The following is a 20932-nucleotide window of genomic DNA, read 5'->3' on the forward strand; positions in this document are numbered from 1 at the left end:
ATTGTCACTCTACAACAAAGCATCATGGCAAAAAAGCTAAGTAACGAGAGAAGAAGTCATCCCATTCTGCCTGTGACTACAGAGGCAACACGGTACCGTGGACAGAACACTGGTCGTCAGCCCTACCCCGTCGCACTCCACAGGGAGCTGGAGGCCACACCTGAGTCTTTTGTTACCAACCAGCTGTGACTGTTATTGGGCAAGTCATTGAATCCTGGTGGCTCAATTTTTCAGCTACTTGAAGCAGTAATAGTACCTCCTCTGTTTTCCTTAATTTTTTATAAGATTAAAATGAGATGGTGTATGAAAGTGCTCTGTGAAATACAAAGCACTCGACAAAACTCCAAGCTGCTGTGATGTTACTGATCCCAACCTTCAACAGCCTGTATTGTCTCTCTTACTCACTTGGCACCTCATCAGATACTGCTATGATTAGGGTGACCAACTATCCCAGTTTGCCAGGAAGTTTCTCCATTTTTCACAAGAGAAAGCCCTGCATCCTGGAGACCCTTCAGTCCCCAACAAATCAGGTTTCTTGTTGCCCTAGCGATAATGAAGTTACTTGATAAGAAGGATGCTGGCCGGTGCTAACATCTCCTTTCACCATCCCCACCTCAGAAAAGATGCCAACAAGGTGTTTCCATAAATCTGGGCTCTATTCACCTGAAAGCAAAGAGGTTTTCTGAGAAAGGGGTAAGCTGGGTGGTCACTGATGGGAAGGGGATAGAAAAGTCATTGTAACTGATACTTAGTAATATATTAATAAGGAAACTGAAATTAATCAGGATACCATCCTTAAAACCAGAACTGACTCACTTTTCTTTGCCCATAGGCAGGTCCTGGTGTTCTATTTTGGTGACAGATTGGGAATCTCTGAGCCAGAACTGACTCCCAGGCAGCTCTGCTCACCCCACCCCCTCCTATCTCTTCCCACTCGCATCCAGGGAGCTGACTAGTGTTTCATGCACTTTCGCAATCATTGGAAAGTTTTTGTCCTGTTGAGATGATGTAGGATGGTCTTTTTTTTTTTTTTAACCAGAGCCAATAAAGCAATTGCCTCAACTTGAACTTTAGGCTCCCAACACGCCTTTGGCTGTTCCACTCAACTCCTCAATTCTGACCCCTACACTCCCGTCCGGCTCAGGAGCATGGAAAGAGGTGGTGTGGCCTGACTCCTGCTGCCGCTGTGGTGACCTGTATTGATGCAGATACTGCCCAATGAAAATCCTGTTGTTTTCTTTTGGCTCAGGAGCTCACAGGCTGTGGGTGTCTCTCTAGCAGGATCGTGGACACTTAATACAAAACCAAAAGGACAGATTCAGTCCTATTACTCTGGCTCTAGTACAGCAGCTTGTGGAAAGAGAAGACATAAAATGATACCAACATAGTAGCAGTAGAATAAACACTTCTCTTTGAGTTTCACAGAAGAAATAAAACTTTGGGTGATCAGAGGAGAATTCAGTAGTTCCAAAGCTATTAATGGCTGTCGGAAAAACAATCCAAGAACTGGCCAAACGAGCTGGACTGCTTTCCTATGAATCATCAGAATAACCTCAGGCCTCTGACAGGCTGGCACCCATGTGCCCAGGTCCATCTCACCTGTGGGAAACAGGCTCTTAAAATGGAGAGTTGCCACCATCACCAGCTCCCGGCTTCTTGGTCTTCCCCAGCGCTGGACACAAGAATCACCGGACCTGTCTTTATGCTTATGATTTTTAATGTTTTTATCCCTTTACAACTTTAATGATGTCTTTTAGAGTATATTTTTTGAAATGCTGATAATCTTTTTTTTTTTTTTGCAGTACGTGGGCCTCTCACTGTTGTGGCCTCTCCCGTTGCGGAGCACAGGCTCCGGACGCGCAGGCTCAGCGGCCATGGCTCATGAGCCCAGCCACTCTGTGGCATGTGGGATCCTCCCGGACCGGGGCACGAACCCGTGTTCCCTGCGTCGGCAGGCAGACTCTCAACCACTGCGCCACCAGGGAAGCCCGAAATGCTGATAATCTTAATAATGAAATGGATCTTAAGACTTGAGGGAGTTGGAAGGGGGAATAGGAACTAAGTTGTGCATGTTTTTGATGATTTCCAGCTCTTCCACTGAAGAGGGATCAGAGGTGTGCTGACTAATGTCTAACAGGCACTCTGAGGAGAAAAAAAAAATTCTTTTTTAAATCTGATTTGTAGTGTTTGCTAATTTCCATGATGTAAATACTCCCACCATGACCACTTTCTCTGGCTCCAACACACCACTGGAAGGGACTTTAGTTTTCCTTTGCCAAGGTCAGTCTTTCCTGGTGCATGTCCTGAAACTATATTTATTAAGAATTAAAATTCATCCAAGTGATTTAAGTTACCATACTCTATTAAAAATGTCCCTTACCTTTCTTAACTTCCCCTTAGCAACTTGGCATGCTGTTCATACTCTCAATACCCTGCAATGCTCATTTTTTATTTGAAGTCTGCTTCTTGTTCTTATCTAGCTCTTATTCCCTTTCTCTATGCTGAGAACTAACTTGTAGCCAGATTTTTTTCTGTTTTTATTTTTTACCTCTGCTGTTTTTTAGATTATCTAAAACTTATCATGTCACCCAGCAATTCCTTTCCCCCCTCAATACTTAGAACCTCAATTGGTTCCCCATGACTTTTACGATAAAGTTCAAACTCCAGGGTCTTTGTGGTACAGCTTTTACCTCAGCCTCTGTCTCTAGCTTAAGGTCCTTCCAGGGCCCCCTCATGAAACTTGTACTCTGACTGCTCCAAAATCCTGCAGCAACTTGAATACGCTGAGCTGGTTCATGTCTCCAGGCCTTCCGACCTGTGGCTTCCTCTGAGAATTCCTCCTACCTAACCCCTTCTTTTTTTTTTTTTTTTTTCCGGTACGCGGGCCTCTCACTGTTGTGGCCTCTCCCGTTGCGGAGCACAGGCTCCGGACACGCAGGCTCAGCGGCCATGGCTCCCGGGCCCAGTCGCTCCGCGGCATGTGGGATCTTCCCAGACCGGGACACGAACCCGTGTCCCCTGCATCAGCAGGCGCACTCTCAAGCACTGCGCCACCAGGGAAGCCCCTAACCCCTTCATTTTAAGTTTACTCTGGGCATCTAATCTCTACAGATGCAGTATCCTTTGCTTATCTGCATCTCAGCAGTGATAGTAATTATTGACACTGAGCTATCTCCCTCCATTTGGGCTGTGACCCACTTGACGAAGGGACAGTTACCCTACTTTGGTATTCCTGGCACCTAACAAAATGCCTACTTCTATACTAGATGCTCAATAAATGTTTGTTGAATAAATGCATGAATTAATGAATGATAATTGAGGTAGTCATTTTTGATCCCTATTTTTATCCCTCCTTCTATTCCACCATCTTGATTCCTCCTCCCTATTTTGATTCTAAAGTCTCCTAAACGTTCATTAAAAACAATGTCCACCGATACATTTGCAAAGGAGATTGGTTCAGTAAAATATGATACAGGCAGAGTCAAATTAAAATATCAAAGTAGAGTTCCTAAAAGTGAAAGATCCAGATGCAAGAACAAAGTGTGAGCAGCATTACCTATGTTATGTAAATAAATATAAGAGCGGACATGCATACATAAGGAAGTTTCTGGAAACATATAAATAGACTTTTACTTGCTGTTTCGTACTTTTCTGTTTGATTTTTGTTTTACCATGTACACTTATTATTTTTACATAAGAAAACATTTATATGAGAAAAAATGTTAACAGGGATCATATGATGATAGAATATTGAACCACTTTTTCCTTCTATATACTTTTGTTTAATTAGCAAACATAAATGGTATATTGTTTTAAACTGAAACTAAAGGTAGCAAAGTTTCCCACGCTGGCAGATTTTTCAACATTGCCTATGAACCCACCTCCAGGAAGTGGGTTATCTAATTTACAGCTTCAGTGAACCTGTTTCCTGGCAATGGTTGTCAGGGCACGCCTCCTTCTCTCTGGTTCTCCATCACTCTCACTCTGAAGGCCTAAGGGCAGGAAAGATACTCACAGGGAAGCAAGAAGTAGCATTAGCATCATTTTGTGTGTGCCAGATAAAAAGAGCTGTCGACGCACTCCCCTGGGCACAGCACATACCTCTGATTCTGCCAACCTCCCTCAAAGAGGACCATCTCCTATTAAGCCTTCTGGGAAAAGTCTCAGAGCACAGTCAATGAAAAATAACCACTACTTCTTGCTTTGGTGCCAGCCTGCACAACAAAGAGTTCCTTTAACTGCCTTAAAAGGAATATACTCCTTTCCACACCTATCACATTTCATTCTCTTAACATAATGCCACAAACTGAAAAAGGAAACAGGTTGTGAAATAATACAGAAAGTCATTTTTAATTGAAAGGGTCCATTTATCAACACTAAAAGTAAAAAAGAAGGTTCAAATTATAAGGAGCATCAGAGAGATCCTGAAAAAGGCCTGACTCCCAAAGGCAGTGCTAAATGGCATCCCATGACACTGACATGGACCCTGAGACTCGAGATTAATCGCCTTGCGATAAAAGGTGATTGGGGTGAGGGCTGAGGGCTTACTGGCCCATTTTTCCATTTTTCTCAGACAGAGCCCTGTGTCCGAGAACTACCTGGTGCCACCAAGAACCACTGAGGAGAGTTTAAAGTCCGGAACCACAGGAGACATGTAAAAACTTGGAGACGGAATAGTTTCCCACCCTGGGACTGAGACCTGGGGTGGGAGCGACGCATCACTGCATCCCTCATCCTTTCTCCTCCCCCTTCCCAAGCTGTAGTGGCAGCTATGATAAGGCTGGGGATGGGGGAGATGTGGGAAAAAGAGAGAAGAAAGCATAAACCAAAAGGATTCTGAGCCATTCTAACGCCGGAGGTGGGGCGTGGCTTCGGATCTACAATGTATCTTTAGTTTCTGGGACTTCATGTTCCAAAGACAGATATCACTGAGGAAATCTTTGAGCCCAAAGAAATTTGAGGGTCTGTGGGATCCAAACTCTCTCCAGTTTGGGCTTCTGGTTTCTTCTTTGTGGACACCTTGATTCTGATACTCTTGAAGACAAGGGAGAATCTTGAAGAGAGAGAGAGAGAGAGAGAGAGAGAGAGAAAGAAGCTGGCTCCTTAAGCCTGGCCCTTGACTTATGTGAAAGGTAGTTAAATGGAACTTTTTGTTGCCTGGGGCACCCCAGGTACTTGAGCTTCAGACACAAGGCAGGAGGATAAGGAACTTCTGGATTGAAACTCCAGGATACCAGTGGGCCCCTCGATGTTATCTGAGGTTCCCTAGGTTCCCCTAGAGTTTACTGAGTAAACTCTAGTTTAAAGCTTTCTATTGTTCTAAGTGTCAGCCAGACTATGTTATAAATCAGCTATTTAACCCATGTTGAAAGCCATTTGTGCAATTTCCTTTACAACTAATCTCAGGTTTATAAATCCTGGTTGTGTAACCTTGGGACACTCTCTCTTGGCCGCGTTTCTTCATCTGTAAAAGGAAGACAGACTGGAGAAGGAATAGGTCTCTGTATCAGTTAGGATGCTGTTGGCTGCAAGGAACAGAAAACTCAATTCCAACTGGCTTGAATAATAAGGACAAATATTAGTTCACATAAAAGAAAGTCCAACTCTCAGAACCTTCCTGCTGCCACGTTCAGAACTCGCTGCTCTAACCTCTGGAGCCCGTCCCATCCTTCCAGCCTGTGACCAGCAGCAGAGAAAAACTAGTTACATATCATTTTCTTGCCCCATACACACTTTAAGGTAAGCAAAAAGATTAGAATAAATTTAGAGAATAAATTAATCTTAAATTAAGATTAGAATAAATTTTAACAATGAAGGAAATTGTGCACAACCAGGCCAGTCAGTGAGGCAATCAGATGAGTGCCAAGTTCTGGGAGGTGATCAGTGATGAACATGGCATCGACCCCACCAGCACCTATCATGGGGCTAGCGACCTGCAGCTGGACAGCATCTCAGTGTACTACAATGAAGCCACAGGTGGCAAATATGTTCCTCGTGCTATCTTGGTGGGTCTGGAACCCGGGACCATGGACTCTGCTTGCTCAGGTCCTTTTGGTCAGATCTTCAGACCAAACAACTTTGTTCTGAGGATTCCACAAGCACCTGAGATTTGGAACCACTCCTTGACTGTGTCCCAAAGAAGTAATAGACCCATAAGCTGCGTGGTGTACCTCAAGAGAGCAAGGTCCAGGTTGCCTGGTACAGTTCCTGAGACATGGGACTTTCTGTGCTAAAACCAGGAAAGTCCTGGGCAAATAAGGATGAGTTGGTTACCTCATGGGTAGCTAAGTGGCAGCCATGGTGGAGTAGAGATAAGACCTTCTCCTGCTGTGTGGGCACCATGTATGGCTTTTCCATCTGGGAGTTACCCATGGAGGGAGAGAGGGTCTGCCGGTCATGATCAAGTGCTTTAGGGGACACAGATTCAACTTTAAGTTGTTTTAAAGGAAACAAAGAAAGTAATGTGTTTTTTGCATACCATAGCTTGGGAACTGAGATTCATACCTAATACACAGGGATTTCCATAATCCCTTAGGAAAACTTTGTAGCCAGATATATGATGGGATGCAGAACTTTTTGAATTTTAGAAGGGATCTAGGGACACATTTTACAGTATGTGTTCCTTGTAATACATGCTCCGATATTGTACTCTGTAATCAGACACACTGATATTTCTACAGAAGTGTTAATACTTACATCAAATGAGTTAAAGAACAGTAAATAGGCTTATGTCAGCTCAGGCTGGATAGTGCTGCCAAATGGGGTCAGGTTAGTTTAGGTTTTGCCACCAAGTTAGTTGCAGTTTTCAGAAATTTTAATATCTTGGAATTATAGGTAATGAATGGATTGTTGCTGTATTTATAAATATGCATAAATATAAAGGCATGTCCTCAATCTACTATAATGTTAGCTGAAGTGTAAAATCTATCCCATGTTTTCTAATATTGACTACAGATTCTGGAGAATTTATGAATAGATAATGCTGCTTAATACACTCATAGAGTTTATCAGATCCTAATATTGGAATTGATAATACACAGAAATTACAATATAAGGTGATATGTGCAACACTCAAATGTTCTATTTACACGTCATAGATTTTTATCCAGACAGCCAGGGTGTGATTGTCACAATTTAAAATAGCTTTCCGTAAAGGTCAATGGAAATGCTGAATTTGCTGGACCTATAATGAACAAGATATTTTTCCTTGAGTGATACTGAACTACAGGTGATAACCTCTAAGTTTTCTCCAGGGTGATAACCGTAGGGTTTGGGGCCAAGAAAGTTTTGTTTAATGTCTCTGTGGAAGCAAAGTCAAGCACACTGGTTTACAACTGACATCACGGCTCTAAGAGAAATAATGATGGTGATGATGATGATATCCATTTGTTTGTAAACCGAGAAGGTGTGGTTATTGTGACACAATTACGTACAAGCACAGTCATTCTCCGATCTGACTCAAAATCATAATTTTCAGGGCCTGAAAAGCTGTACCAAATAAGTTGACAATCTCTAAAACTTTGGTGGTTCCATTGTCATTCTTCACCAGAAAATGAGCCCAGGTATAATTTAGTCAGAGCTTTGAAGATAAGATTCAGCGTCTTGAATCAAGTTTAGTTGTATATCAGGAATAAGTGAAAAAGCACAGGGTCGTTTGTTACAATTCTTAGATTTTCCTTTCTGCAGGGAAAGCCATGGGGGAAACAGACGCTTTCTTAGACATTTTCCCTCTAATGAAACGATGTATAACAGGCACCTAGATTGGATTTTATGTCCACGTTTGCACTTATCTTATTTTGCCGCATAACATGCAATTTCTTTAATCACATGTGATGGTTTGTAAAACTTGATGTTTTGCATAAGCTTTTTTTTTAACATCTTTATTGGAGTATAATTACTTTACAATGGTGTGTTAGTTTCTGCTTTATAACAAAGTGAATCAGTTATACATATACATATGTTCCCATACCTCTTCCCTCTTGCGTCTCCCTCCCTCCCACCCTCCCTATCCCTCCCCTCTAGGTGGTCACAAAGCACTGAGCTGATCTCCCTGTGCTATGCGGCTGCTTCCCACTAGCTATCTATTTTACGTTTGGTAGTGTATATATGTACATGCCACTCTCTCACTTTGTCACAGCTTACCCTTCCCCCTCCCCATATCCTCAAGTCCATGCTCTAGTAGGTCTGTGTCTTTATTCCCGTCTTACCCCAGGTTCTTCATGACCTTTTTTTTTTTCTTATTATTCTTAGATTCCATATATATGTGTTAGCATATGGTATTTGTTTTTCTCTTTCTGACTTACTTCACTCTGTATGACAGACGCTAGGTCCATCCACCTTAGTACAAATAACTCAATTAGCTTTTTTCTTCTTCATTTCATGTGGTTTTCAAAAGGCTTCAGAATCAGACTTCTTGTCAGAACCAATTATGCTGTCTTTTGAGATCGCCTTGGTGTCAGGATTCAATGCCACCATTCATTCTTATTCCTTCAATCTCAGTATTCATGACAAACCCATTACATGTGCCAAAATCTAAAATATTTATGTATAGACAACACTGTGTCTCTAATTACTGCAAACGAGGCTCCTTGTCTCTTTCATGGTATCTCTTCAGAGAGCGAGTGTGTGAAAAGTGTGGTAATCATCTTTTTTTTTTTCCTTTGATCAGTTCCTTTAAAACCTTCATAAAAACTCTCTTCATACCAACTACCCAATGGCATATGCAGCTAATTGTTCCCTGTTGCCCTTGCCCCTCTGATTTGCCTAGCGAAGGCTGCTTGGCCTGATCCCTGAGCTTAGAGGGCTCCTATGACCTGTGGGGTGCGTCTGGGCCCCGTGGGAGCCCAATTCTGGAGGAATCTCAGCAACTAAATGATAAACAGCCCAGGCTGCCTTTTCTCTATCTATATTGACTAATGTTTCATTCTTTTCTGCTCCTAAGTTCAACGGACTAAGAAGGCCCAGGGAAGTTTTAATTCAATACTATTCCCTTTGCCAGATATCCCCCAGGATTCCAGCTAACACTAACCCCAAACAAAGCAAGGCCCGGAAGGAAGCATATCTCACATGTTTAGGCTCACTGCTAAATGTCATAAACGATTCCTTCAAACCTTGGGCATGTAAGTCTGCGTGTATTTCTTTTCATTGTCATTCTATAATTAAGCACCCTGTAGAATAATAAATCAAAGAGAGAGAGGACCTTCAAGATGGTAGAGGAGTAAGATGTGGAGATCACCTTCCTCCCCACAGATACATCAAAACTACATCTACACGTGGAACAACTCCTACAGAGCACCTACTGAACGCTGGCAGAAGACCTGAGACCTCCCAAAAGGCAAGAAACCCCCCCACGTACCTGGGTAGGGCAAAAGAATAAACAGAGACAAAGAATAGGGACGGGACCTGCACCAGTGGGAGGGACCCATGAAGGAGGAAAGGTTTCCACACACTAGGAAGCCCCTTCACTGGCGGAGACGGGGGTGGGTGGGGGGTGGGGAGCTTCGGAGCCGCGGAGGAGAGCACAGCAACAGGGGTGCTGACGGCAAAGCGGAGAGATTCCCGCACAGAGGATCGGTGCCGACCGGCACTCACCATCCCGAGAGGCTTGTCTGATCACCCGCGGGGGCGGGCGGGGTTGCGAGCTGAGGCTCGGGCTTCTGAGGTCGGATCCCAGTGAGAGGACTGGGGTTGACTGCGTGAACACAGCCTGAAGGGGGCTAGTGCCACAGCTAGCTGGAAGCGAGTCCGGGAAAAAGTCTGGACCTGCCCAAGAGGCAAGAGACCATTGTTTCGGGGTGCGTGAGGAGAGGGGATTCAGAGCACCGCCTAAACCAGCTCCAGAGACAGGCACGAGCCGCGGCTATCAGCGTGGACCCCAGACACGGGCATGAGACGCTAGGGCTACTGCAGCCACCAAGAAGCCTGTGTGGAATACCCATAAGGTTAACAGCTGCTCTTTCAGCAGACACTCTGCAAGCCAGAAGGGAGTGGCAGGACATATTCAAAGTGATGAAAGGGAAATCCTACAACCAAGATTGCCCTACCCAGCAAGGATCTCATTCAGATTCGACCGAGAAATTAAAACCTTTACAGATGAGCAAAAGTTAAGAGAATTCAGCACCATCAAACCAGCTTTACAACAAATGCTAAAGGAACTTCTCTAGGTAGGAAACATAAGAGAAGGAAAAGACCTACAATAACAAACCCAAAACAACTAAGAAAATGGTAATGGGAACATACATATCTATAATTACCTTAAATGGAAATGGATTAAATGCTCGAACCAAGAGACATAGACTGGCTGTATGGAACAAAAACAAGACCCAAATATATGCTGTCTACAAGAGACCCACATCAGACCTAGGGACACATACAGACTGAAAGGGAGGGGACAGAAAAAGATACTACATGCAAATGGAAATCAAAAGAAAGCTGGAGTAGCAATTCTCATTTCAGACAAAATAGCCTTAAAAATAAAGACTATTTCAAGAGACAAAAAGGCCACTACATAATGATCAAGGGATGGATCCAAGAAGAAGATATAACAATTGTAAATATTGATGCACACAACGTAGGAGCACATCAATACATAAGGCAAATGCTAACAGCCATAAAAGGGGAAATCGACAGTAACAAATTAATAGTGGGGGACGTTAACACCCCACTTTCACCAATGGACAGATCAACCAAAATGAAAATAAATAGGGAAACACAAGCTTTAAATGGTACATTAAACAAGACAGACTTAATTGATATTTATAGGACATTCCATCCAAAAACAACAGAATACACTTTATTCTCAAGTGCTCATGGAACATTCTCCAGGATAGATCATATCTTGGGTCACAAATCAAACCTTGGTAAATTTAAGAAAATTGAAATCAAGTATCTTTTCCGACCACAGTGCTATGAAACTAGATATCAATTACAGGAAATAAACTGTAAAAAATACAAAAACATGGAGGCTAAACAATACGCTACTAAATAACCAAGAGATCACTGATGAAATCAAAGAGCAAATTAAAATATACCTGGAAAAAAATGACAATGAAAACACAAAGACCCAAAACCTATGGGATGCAGCAAAAGCAGTTCTAAGAGGGAAGTTTATAACAATACAGTCCTACCTCAAGAAAAAAGAAACATATCAAATAAACAACCTAACCTTACACCAAAAGCAATTAGAGAAAGAAAAACAAAATCCCCAAAGTTAGCAGAAGGAAAGAAATCATTAAGATCAGATCAGAAATAATTGAAAAAGAAATGAAGGAAATGATAGCAAAGATCAATAAAACTAAAAGCTGGTTCTTTGAAGATAAACAAAATTGATTAGCCAGACTCATCAAGAAAAAAAGGGAGAAGACTCAAACCAACAGAATTAGAAATGAAAAGGAGAAGTAACAACTGACACTGCAGAAATACAAAGGATCATGAGAGATTACTACAAGCAACTATATGCCAATACAATGAACAACCTGGAAGAAATGGACAAATTCTTAGAAAAGCACAACCTTCCAAGACTGAACCAGGAGAAATAGAAAATATAAACAGACAAATCACAAGCACTGAAACTGAAGCTGTGATTAAAAATCTTCCAACAAACAAAAGCCCAGGACCAGATGGCTTCACAGGTGAATTCTATCAAACATTTAGAGAAGAGCTAACACCTATCCTTCTCAAACTCTTCCAAAATATAGCAGAGGGAGGAACACACCCAAACTCATGTGGCCAATGAGGCCACCATCACCCTGATATCAAAACCAGACAAAGATATCATACACACGAAAAAGAAAACTACAGGCCAATATCACTGATGAATATAGATGCAAAAATTCTCAACAAAATACTGGCAAACGGAATCCAACAGCACATTAAAAGGATCATACACCATGATCAAGCGGGGTTTATCCCAGGAATGCAAGGATCTTCATATATGCACATTAATCAATGTGATAAACCATATTAACAAATTGAAGGAGGAAAACCATATGATCTCAATAGATGCAGAAAAAGCTTTTGACAAAATTCAACAACAAAATTTTTGATAAAAACCCTCCAGAATGTAGGCATAGAGGGAACTTACCTCAACATAATAAAGGCCATATATGACAAACCCATAGCCAACATCGTTCTCAATGGTGAAAAACAGAAACCATTTCCACTAAGATCAGGAACCAGACAAGGTTGCCACTCTCACCACTATTATTCAACATAGTTTTGGAAGTTTTAGCCACAGCAATCAGAGATGAAAAAGAAATGAAAAGAATCCAAATCAGAAAAGAAGTAAAACTGTCACTGTTTGCAGACGACATGATACTATACATAGAGAATCCTAAAGATGCTACCAGAATACTACTAGAGCTAATCAATGAATTTGGTAAAGTAGCAGGATACAAAATTAATGCACAGAAATCTCCTGCATTCCTATACACTAATGATGAAAAATGTGAAAGAGAAATTAAGGAAACACTCCCCTTTACTACTGCAACAAAAAGAATAAAATACCTAGGAATAAACCTACCTAAGTAGACAAAACACCTGTATGCAGAAAACTACAAGACACTGATGAAAGAAATTAAAGATGACATAAATAGATGGAGAGATATACCATGTTCTTGGATTGGAAGAATCAATATTGTGAAAATGACTATACTACCCAAAGCAATCTACAGATGCAGTGCAATCCCTATCAAACTACCAATGGCATTTTTCACAGAATTAGAACAAAAATTTTTACAATTTGTATGGAAACACAAAAGAACCCGAATAGCCAAAGCAATCTTGAGGAAGAAAAACAGAGCTGGAGGAATCAGGCTCCCTGACTTCAGACTATACTACAAAGCTTCAGTAATCAAGCCAGTATAGTACTGGCACAAAAACAGAAATATAGATTAATGCAACAGGCTAGAAAGCCTAGAGATAAACCCACGCACATATGGTCACCTTATATTTGATAAAGGAGACAGAAATATACAATGGAGAAAAGATAGCCTCTTCAATAAATGGTGCTGGGGAAAATGGACAGCTACATGTAAAAGAATGAAATTACAACACTTCCTAACACCACATACACAAATAAACTCAAAATGGAGTAAAGACGTAAATGTAAGGCCAGACACTATAAAACTCTTAGATGAAAACATAGGCAGAACACTCTATAACATAAATCACAGCAACATCCTTTGTTACCCACCTCCTAGAGAAATGGTAATAAAAACAAAAATAAACAAATGGGACCTAATAAAACTTATAAACTTTTGCACAGCAAAGGAAACCATAAACAAGACGAAAAGACAGCGCTCAGAGTGGGAGAAATATTAGCAAATGAAGCAATGGACAAACGATTAATCTCCAAAATTTTTAAGCAGCTCATGCAGCTCAATATCAAAAAAAAAAAAAAAAAAAAAAAAACCCAATCCAAAAATGGGCAGAAGACCTAAATAGAGATTTCTCCAAAGAAGATATACAGATTGCCAACAAACACATGAAAGGATACTCAACATCACTAATCATTAGAGAAATACAAATCAAAACTACAATGAGGTATCACCTCACACCGGTCAGAATGGCCATCATCAAAAAATCCACAACAATAAATGCTGGAGAGAGTGTGGAGAAAAGGGAACCCTCTTGCACTGTTGGTGGGAATGTCAATTGATACAGCCACTATGGAGAAGAATATGGAAGTTCCTTAAAAAACTAAAAATAGAACCACCATATGACTCAGCAATCCCACTACTGGGCATATACCCTGAGAAAACCATAATTCAAAAAGAGTCTTGTACCACAATGTTCATTGCAGCTCTATTTACAATAGCCAGGACATGGAAGCAACCTAAGTGTCCATCGACAGATGAATGGATAAAGAAGATGTGGCACATATATACAATGGAATATTACCCAGCCATAAAAAGAAACGAAATTGAGTTATTTGTAGTGAGGTGGATGGACCTAGAGACTGTCATACAGAGTGAAGTACGTCAGAAAGAGAAAAACAAATGCCAAATGCTAACACATGTATATGGAATCTAAAAAAAAAAAACAATCCTGGTTCTGAAGAACCTAGGGCCAGGACAGGAGTAAAGACACAAACATAGAGAATGGATTTGAGGACACGGGGAGGGAGAAGTGTAAGCTGGGACGAAGTGAGTGAGTGGTATGGACATATATACACTACCAAATGTAAAATAGATAGCTAGTGGGAAGCAGCTGCATAGCACAGGGAGATCAGCTTGGTGCTTTGTGACCACCTAGAGGGGTGGGATAGGGAGGGTGGGAGGGAGGGAGATGCAAGAGGGAGGGGATATGGGGATATATGTATAGCTGATTCACATTGTTATACAGCAGAAATTGACACACTATTGGAAAGCAATTATACTCCAATAAAGATGTTTAAAAAAAAAAATCATGTAGCACAATGTTCATGGCAGCCCTATTTGCAATAGCCAGGACATGGAAGCAACCTAAATGTCCATCAATAGATGAATGGATAAAGAAGATGTGGCACATGTATACAATGGAACATTACTCATCCATAGAAAGAAATGAAATTGAGATATTTGTAGTGAGGTGGATGGACCTAGAGTCTGTTATACAGAGTGAAGACAGAAAGAGAAAAACAAATACCATATGCTAACACATATATATGGAATCTAAAAAAAAATGGTTCTGAAGAACCTAGGGGCAGGACAGGAATAAAGACGCAGACATAGAGAATGGACTGGAGGACACAGGGAGGGGGAAGGGTAAGCTGGGACAAAGTGAGAGAGTGACATTGACATAAAATAGATAGCTAGTGGGAAGCAGCGCATAGCACAGGGAGATCAGCTCGGTGCTTTTTGACCACCTATTGGGGTGGGATAGGGAGGGTAGGAGGGAAACTCAAGAGGGAGGGGATATGGTGATATATGTATACGTATAGCTGATTCACTTTGTTATACAGCAGAAACTAACACAACAAGATGGCGGAAGAGTAAGACGCGGAGATCACCTTCCTCCCCACAGTTACACCATTAATACATCTACACGTGGAACAGCTCCTACAGAACACCTACTGAATGCTGGCAGAAGACCTCAGACCTCCCAAAAGACAAGAAACCCCCCACGTACCTGGGTAGGGCAAAAGAAAAAAGAATAAACAGAGACAATAGAATAGGGACGGGACCTGCACCAGTGGGAGGGAGCTGTGAAGGACGAAAGGTTTCCAGACACTAGGAAGCCCCTTCGCGGGCGGAGACTGCGGGTGGCGGAGGGGGAAAGCTTCGCGGCCGCGGAGGAGAGCACAGCAACAGGGGTGGGGGAGGCAAAGCGCAGAGATTCCCGCACAGAGGATCAGGGCCGACCGGCACTCACCAGCCCAAGAGGCTTGTCTGCTCACCCGCCTGGGCGGGCGGGGCTGGGAGCTGAGACTCGGGCTTCGTAAGAGCGCAGGGAGAGGACTGGGGTTGGCGGCATGAACACAGCATGAGGGGGTTAGTGCACCACAGCTGGCCGGGAGGGAGTCCGGCGAAAAGTCTGGACCTGCCGAAGAGGCAAGAGACTTTTTCTTACCTCTTTGTTTCCTGGTGCGCGAGAAGAGGGGATTAACAGCGCTACTTAAAGGAGCTCCAGAGACGGGTGCGAGCCGCGGCTATCAGCAAGGACCCCAGAGACGGGCAGGAGACGCTAAGGCTGCTGCCGCCGCCACCAAGAAGCCTGTGTGCGAGCACAGGTCACTATCCACACCCCCCTTCTGGGGAGCCTGTGCAGCCCGCCACTGCCTGGGTCCCAGGATCCAGGGACAACTTCCTCGGGAGAACGCACGGTGCGCCTCAGGCTGGTGCAACGTCACACCGGCCTCTGCCGCTGCAGGCCCGCCCGCATTCCGTGCCCCTCCCCCCGCCACCCGGCCTGAGCGAGCCACAGCCAGCGAATCAGCGGCTTCTTTAACCCCGTCCTGTCTGAGCGAAGAACAGACGCCCTCCGGCGACCTACACGCAGAGGCGGGGCCAAATCCAAAGCTGAGCCCCTGTGAGCTGTGAGAACAAAGAAGAGAAAGGGAAATCTCTCCCAGCAGCCTCAGAAACAGCGGATTAAAGCTCCACAATCAATTTGATGTACCCTGCATCTGTGGAATACATGAATATAAAACAAATCATCCCAAATTGAGGAGGTGGACTTTGAGAGCAAGATTTATGATTCTTTCCCCTTTTCCTTTTTTTTTTTTTTTTTTTTGCGGTACACGGAGCACAGGCTCCGAACGCACAGGCTCAGCAGCCATGGCCCACGGGCCCAGCCGCTCTGCGGCATGTGGGATCCTCCCGGACTGGGGCACGAACCCGCGTCCCCTGCATCGGGAGGCAGACTCCCAACCACTACGCCACCAGGGAAGCCCCTCCCCTTTTCCTCTTTTTGTGAGTGTGTATGTGTATGCTTCTGTGTGAGATTTTGTCTGTATAGCTTTGCTTCTACCATTTGTCCGACAGTTCTATCTGTCCGTTTTTTTTAATTTGTTAAATTTTTTTCTTAATAATTTTTATTTTAATAACTTTATTTTACTTTATCTTCATTCTTTCTTTCCTTCCTTCCTTCCTTTAGACAATGAGTCATCACAAATTGAGGAGGTGGACTTTGAGAGCAAGATTCATGATATTTTCCCCTTTTCCTCTTTTTGTGAGTATGTATGTGTATGCTTCTGTGTGAGATTTTGTCTGTATAGCTTTGCTTCCACCATTTGTCCTTGGGTTCTATCCATCCGTTTTTTTTCTCTTAATAATTATTTTTTAATTTTAATAACTTTATTATATTTTATCTTATTTTATTTTACTTTATCTTCTTTCTTTCTTTTTTTCCTACCTTCCCTCCTTCCTTCCTTCCTCCCTCCCTCCCTCCCTCCTTTTTTTCTTTCTTTCTTTATACTTATACTAATTCTTTCTTTCTACTTTTTCTCCCTTTTATTCTGAGCCGTGTGGATGAAAGGCTCTTGGTGCTGCAGCCAGCAGTCAGTGCTGTGCCTCTGAGGTGGGAGAGCCAACTTCAGGACACTGGTCCACAAGAGACCTCCCAGCTCCACATAATATCAAATGGCGAAAATCTCCCAGAGATCTCCATCTCAACACCAGCACCCAGCTCCACTCAACGACCAGCAAGCTACAGTGCTGAACATCCTATGCCAAATAACTAGCAAGACAGGAACACAACCCCACCCATTAGCAGAGAGGCTGCCTAAAATCATAATAAGTCCACAGACACCCCAAAACACACCACCAGACGTGGACCTGCCCACCAGAAAGACAAGATCCAGCCTCATCCACCAGAACACAGGCACTAGTGCCCTCCACCAGGAAGCCTACACAACCTACTGAACCAACCTTAGCCACTGGGGACAGACACCAAAAACAACGGGAACTACGAACCTGCAGCCTGTAAAAAGGAGACCCCAAACACAGTAAGATAAGCAAAATGAGAAGACAGAAAAACACACAGCAGATGAAGGAGCAAGATAAAAACCCACCAGACCTAACAAATGAAGAGGAAATAGGCAGTCTACCTGAAAAAGAATTCAGAATAATGATAGTATAGATGATCCAAATACTTGGAAATAGAATAGACAAAATGCAAGAAACATTTAACAAGGACCTAGAAGAACTAAAGATGAAACAAACAATGATGAACAACACAATAAATGAAATGAAAAATACTCTAGATGGGATCAATAGCAGAATAACTGAGGCAGAAGAACGGATAAGTGACCTGGAAGATAAAATAGTGGAAATAACTACTGCAGAGCAGAATAAAGAAAAAAGAATGAAAAGAACTGAGGACAGTCTCAGAGACCTCTGGGACAACATTAAACGCACCAACGTTCGAATTATAGGGGTTCCAGAAAAAGAAGAGAATAAGAAAGGGACTGAGCAAATATTTGAAGAGATTATAGTTGAAAACTTCCCTAATATGGGAAAGGAAGTAGTTAATCAAGTCCAGGAAGCACAGAGACTCCCATACAGGATAAATCCAAAGAGAAATATGCCAAGACACATATTAATCAAACTGTCAAAAATTAAATACAAAGAAAACATATTAAAAGCAGCAAGAGAAAAACAACAAATAACACACAAGGGAATCCCCATAAGGTTAACAGCTGATCTTTCAGCAGAAACTCTGCAAGCCAGAAGGGACTGGCAGGACATATTTAAAGTGATGAAGGAGAAAAACATGCAACCAAGATTACTCTACCCAGCAAGGATCTCATTCAGATTTGATGGAGAACTTAAACCTTTACAGACAAGCAAAAGCTAAGAGAATTCAGCACCACCAAACCAGCTTTACAACAAATGCTAAAGGAACATCTCTAGGCAGGAAACAGAAGAGAAGGAAAAGACCTACAATAATAAGCCCAAAACATTTAAGAAAATGGTAATAGGAACATATATATTTATAATTACCTTAAATGTAAATGGATTAAATGCTCCAACCAAAAGACATAGATTGGCTGAATGGATACAAAAACAAGACCCGTATATATGCTGTTTATACAAGAGACCCACTTCAGACCTAGAGACACATACAGACTGAAAGTGAGGGGATGGAAAAAGATATTCCACACAAATGGAAATCAAAAGAAAATGGAGTAGCAATTCTCATATCAGACAAAATAGCCTTAAAAATAAAGACTATTAGAAGAGACAAAGAAGGACACTACATAATGATCAAGGGATCGATCCAAGAAGAAGATATAAAAATTGTAAATATTGATGCACCCAATGTAGGAGCACCTCAATACATAAGGCAAATGCTAACAGCCATAAAAGGGGAAATCGACAGTAACACATTCATAGTAGGGGACTTTAACACCCCACTGTCACCCATGGACAGATCATCCAAAATGAAAATAAATAAGGAAACACAAGCTTTAAATGATACATTAAACAAGATGGACTTAATTGATATTTATAGGACATTCCATCCAAAAACAACAGAATACACATTTTTCTCTAGTGCTCATGGAACAGTCTCCAGGATAGATCATATCTTGGGTCACAAATCAAGCCTTGGTAAATTTAAGAAAATTGAAATTGTATCAAGTATCTTTTCCGACCACAATGCTATGAGACTAGATATCAATTACAGGAAAAAATCTGTAAAAAATACAAACACATGGAGGCTAAACAATATACTACTTAATAACGAAGTGATCACTGAAGAAATCAAAGAGGAAATCAAAACATAACTAGAAACAAATGACAATGGAGACACGACGACCCAAAACCTATGGGATGCAGCAAAAGCAGTTCTAACAGGGAAGTTTATAGCAATACAGTCCTACCTTAAGAAACAGGAAACATCTCAAATAAAAAACCTAACCTTGCACCTAAAGCAATTAGAGAAAGAAGAACAAAAAAAACCCAAAGTTAGCAGAAGGAAAGAAATCATAAAAATCAGATCAGAAATAAATGAAAAACAAATGAAGGAAACGATAGCAAAGATCAATAAAACTAAAAGCTGGTTCTTTGAGAAGCCAAACAAAATTGATAAACCGTGAGCCAGACTCATCAAGAAAAAAAGGGAGAAGACTCAAATGAATACAATTAGAAATGAAAAATGAGAAGTAACAACTGACACTGCAGAAATAGAAAAGATCATGGGAGATTACTACAAGCAACTCTATGCCAATAAAATGGACAACCTGGAAGAAATGGACAAATTCTTAGAAATGCATAACCTGCCAAGACTGAATCAGGAAGAAATAGAAAATATGAACAGACCAATCACAAGCACTGAAATTGAAACTGTGATTAAAAATCTTCCAACAAACAAAAGCCCAGGACCAGATGGCTTCACAGGCGAATTCTATCAAACATTTAGAGAAGAGCTAACACCTATCCTTCTCAAACTCTTCCAAAATATAGCAGAGGGAGGAACACTCCCAAACTCATTCTACGAGGCCACCATCACCCTGATACCAAAACCAGACAAGGATGTCACAAAGAAAACTACAGGCCAATACCACTGATGAACATAGATGCAAAAATCCTCAACAAAATACTAGCAAACAGAATCCAACAGCACATTAAAAGGATCATACACCATGATCAAGTGGGGTTTATTCCAGGAATGCAAGGATTCCTCAATATACGCAAATCAATCAACGTGATACACCATATTAACAAACTGAAGGAGAAAAACCATATGATCATCTCAATAGATGCAGAGAAAGCTTTCGACAAAATTCAACACCGATTTATGATTTAAAAAACCCTGCAAAAGTAGGCATAGAGGGAACTTTCCTCAGCATAATAAAGGCCATATATGACAAACCCACAGCCAACATCATCCTCAATGGTGAAAAACTGAAAGCATTTCTACTAAGATCAGAAACCAGACAAGGTTGCCCACTCTTACCACTCTTATTCAACATAGTTTTGGAAGTTGTAGCCACAGCAATCAGAGAAGAAAACAAAATAAAAGGAATCCAAATCGGAAAAGAAGTAAAGCTGTCACTGTTTGCAGATGACATGATACTATACATAGAGAATCCTAAAGATGCTACCAGAAAACTGCTAGAGCTAATCAATGAATTTGGTAAAGTAGCAGGATACAAAATTAATGCACAGAAATCTCTGGCATTCCTATACACTAATGATGAAAAATCTGAAAGTGAAATCAAGAAAACACTCCCACTTACCATTGCAACAAAAAGAATAAAATATCTAGGAATAAACCTACCTAAGGAGACAAAAGACTTGTATGTAGAAAATTATAAGACACTGATGAAAGAAATTAAAGATGATGCAAATAGATGGAGAGATATACCATGTTCTTGGATTGGAAGAATCAACATTGTGAAAATGACTCTACTACCCAAAGCAATCTACAGATTCAATGCAATCCCTATCAAGCTTCCACGGGCATTTTTCACAGAACTAGAACAAAAATTTCACAATTTGTATGGAAA

The sequence above is a fragment of the Tursiops truncatus genome, chromosome 11 (assembly GCF_011762595.2).
Source record: "Tursiops truncatus isolate mTurTru1 chromosome 11, mTurTru1.mat.Y, whole genome shotgun sequence".
Classification (NCBI taxonomy): Eukaryota; Metazoa; Chordata; class Mammalia; order Artiodactyla; family Delphinidae; genus Tursiops; species Tursiops truncatus.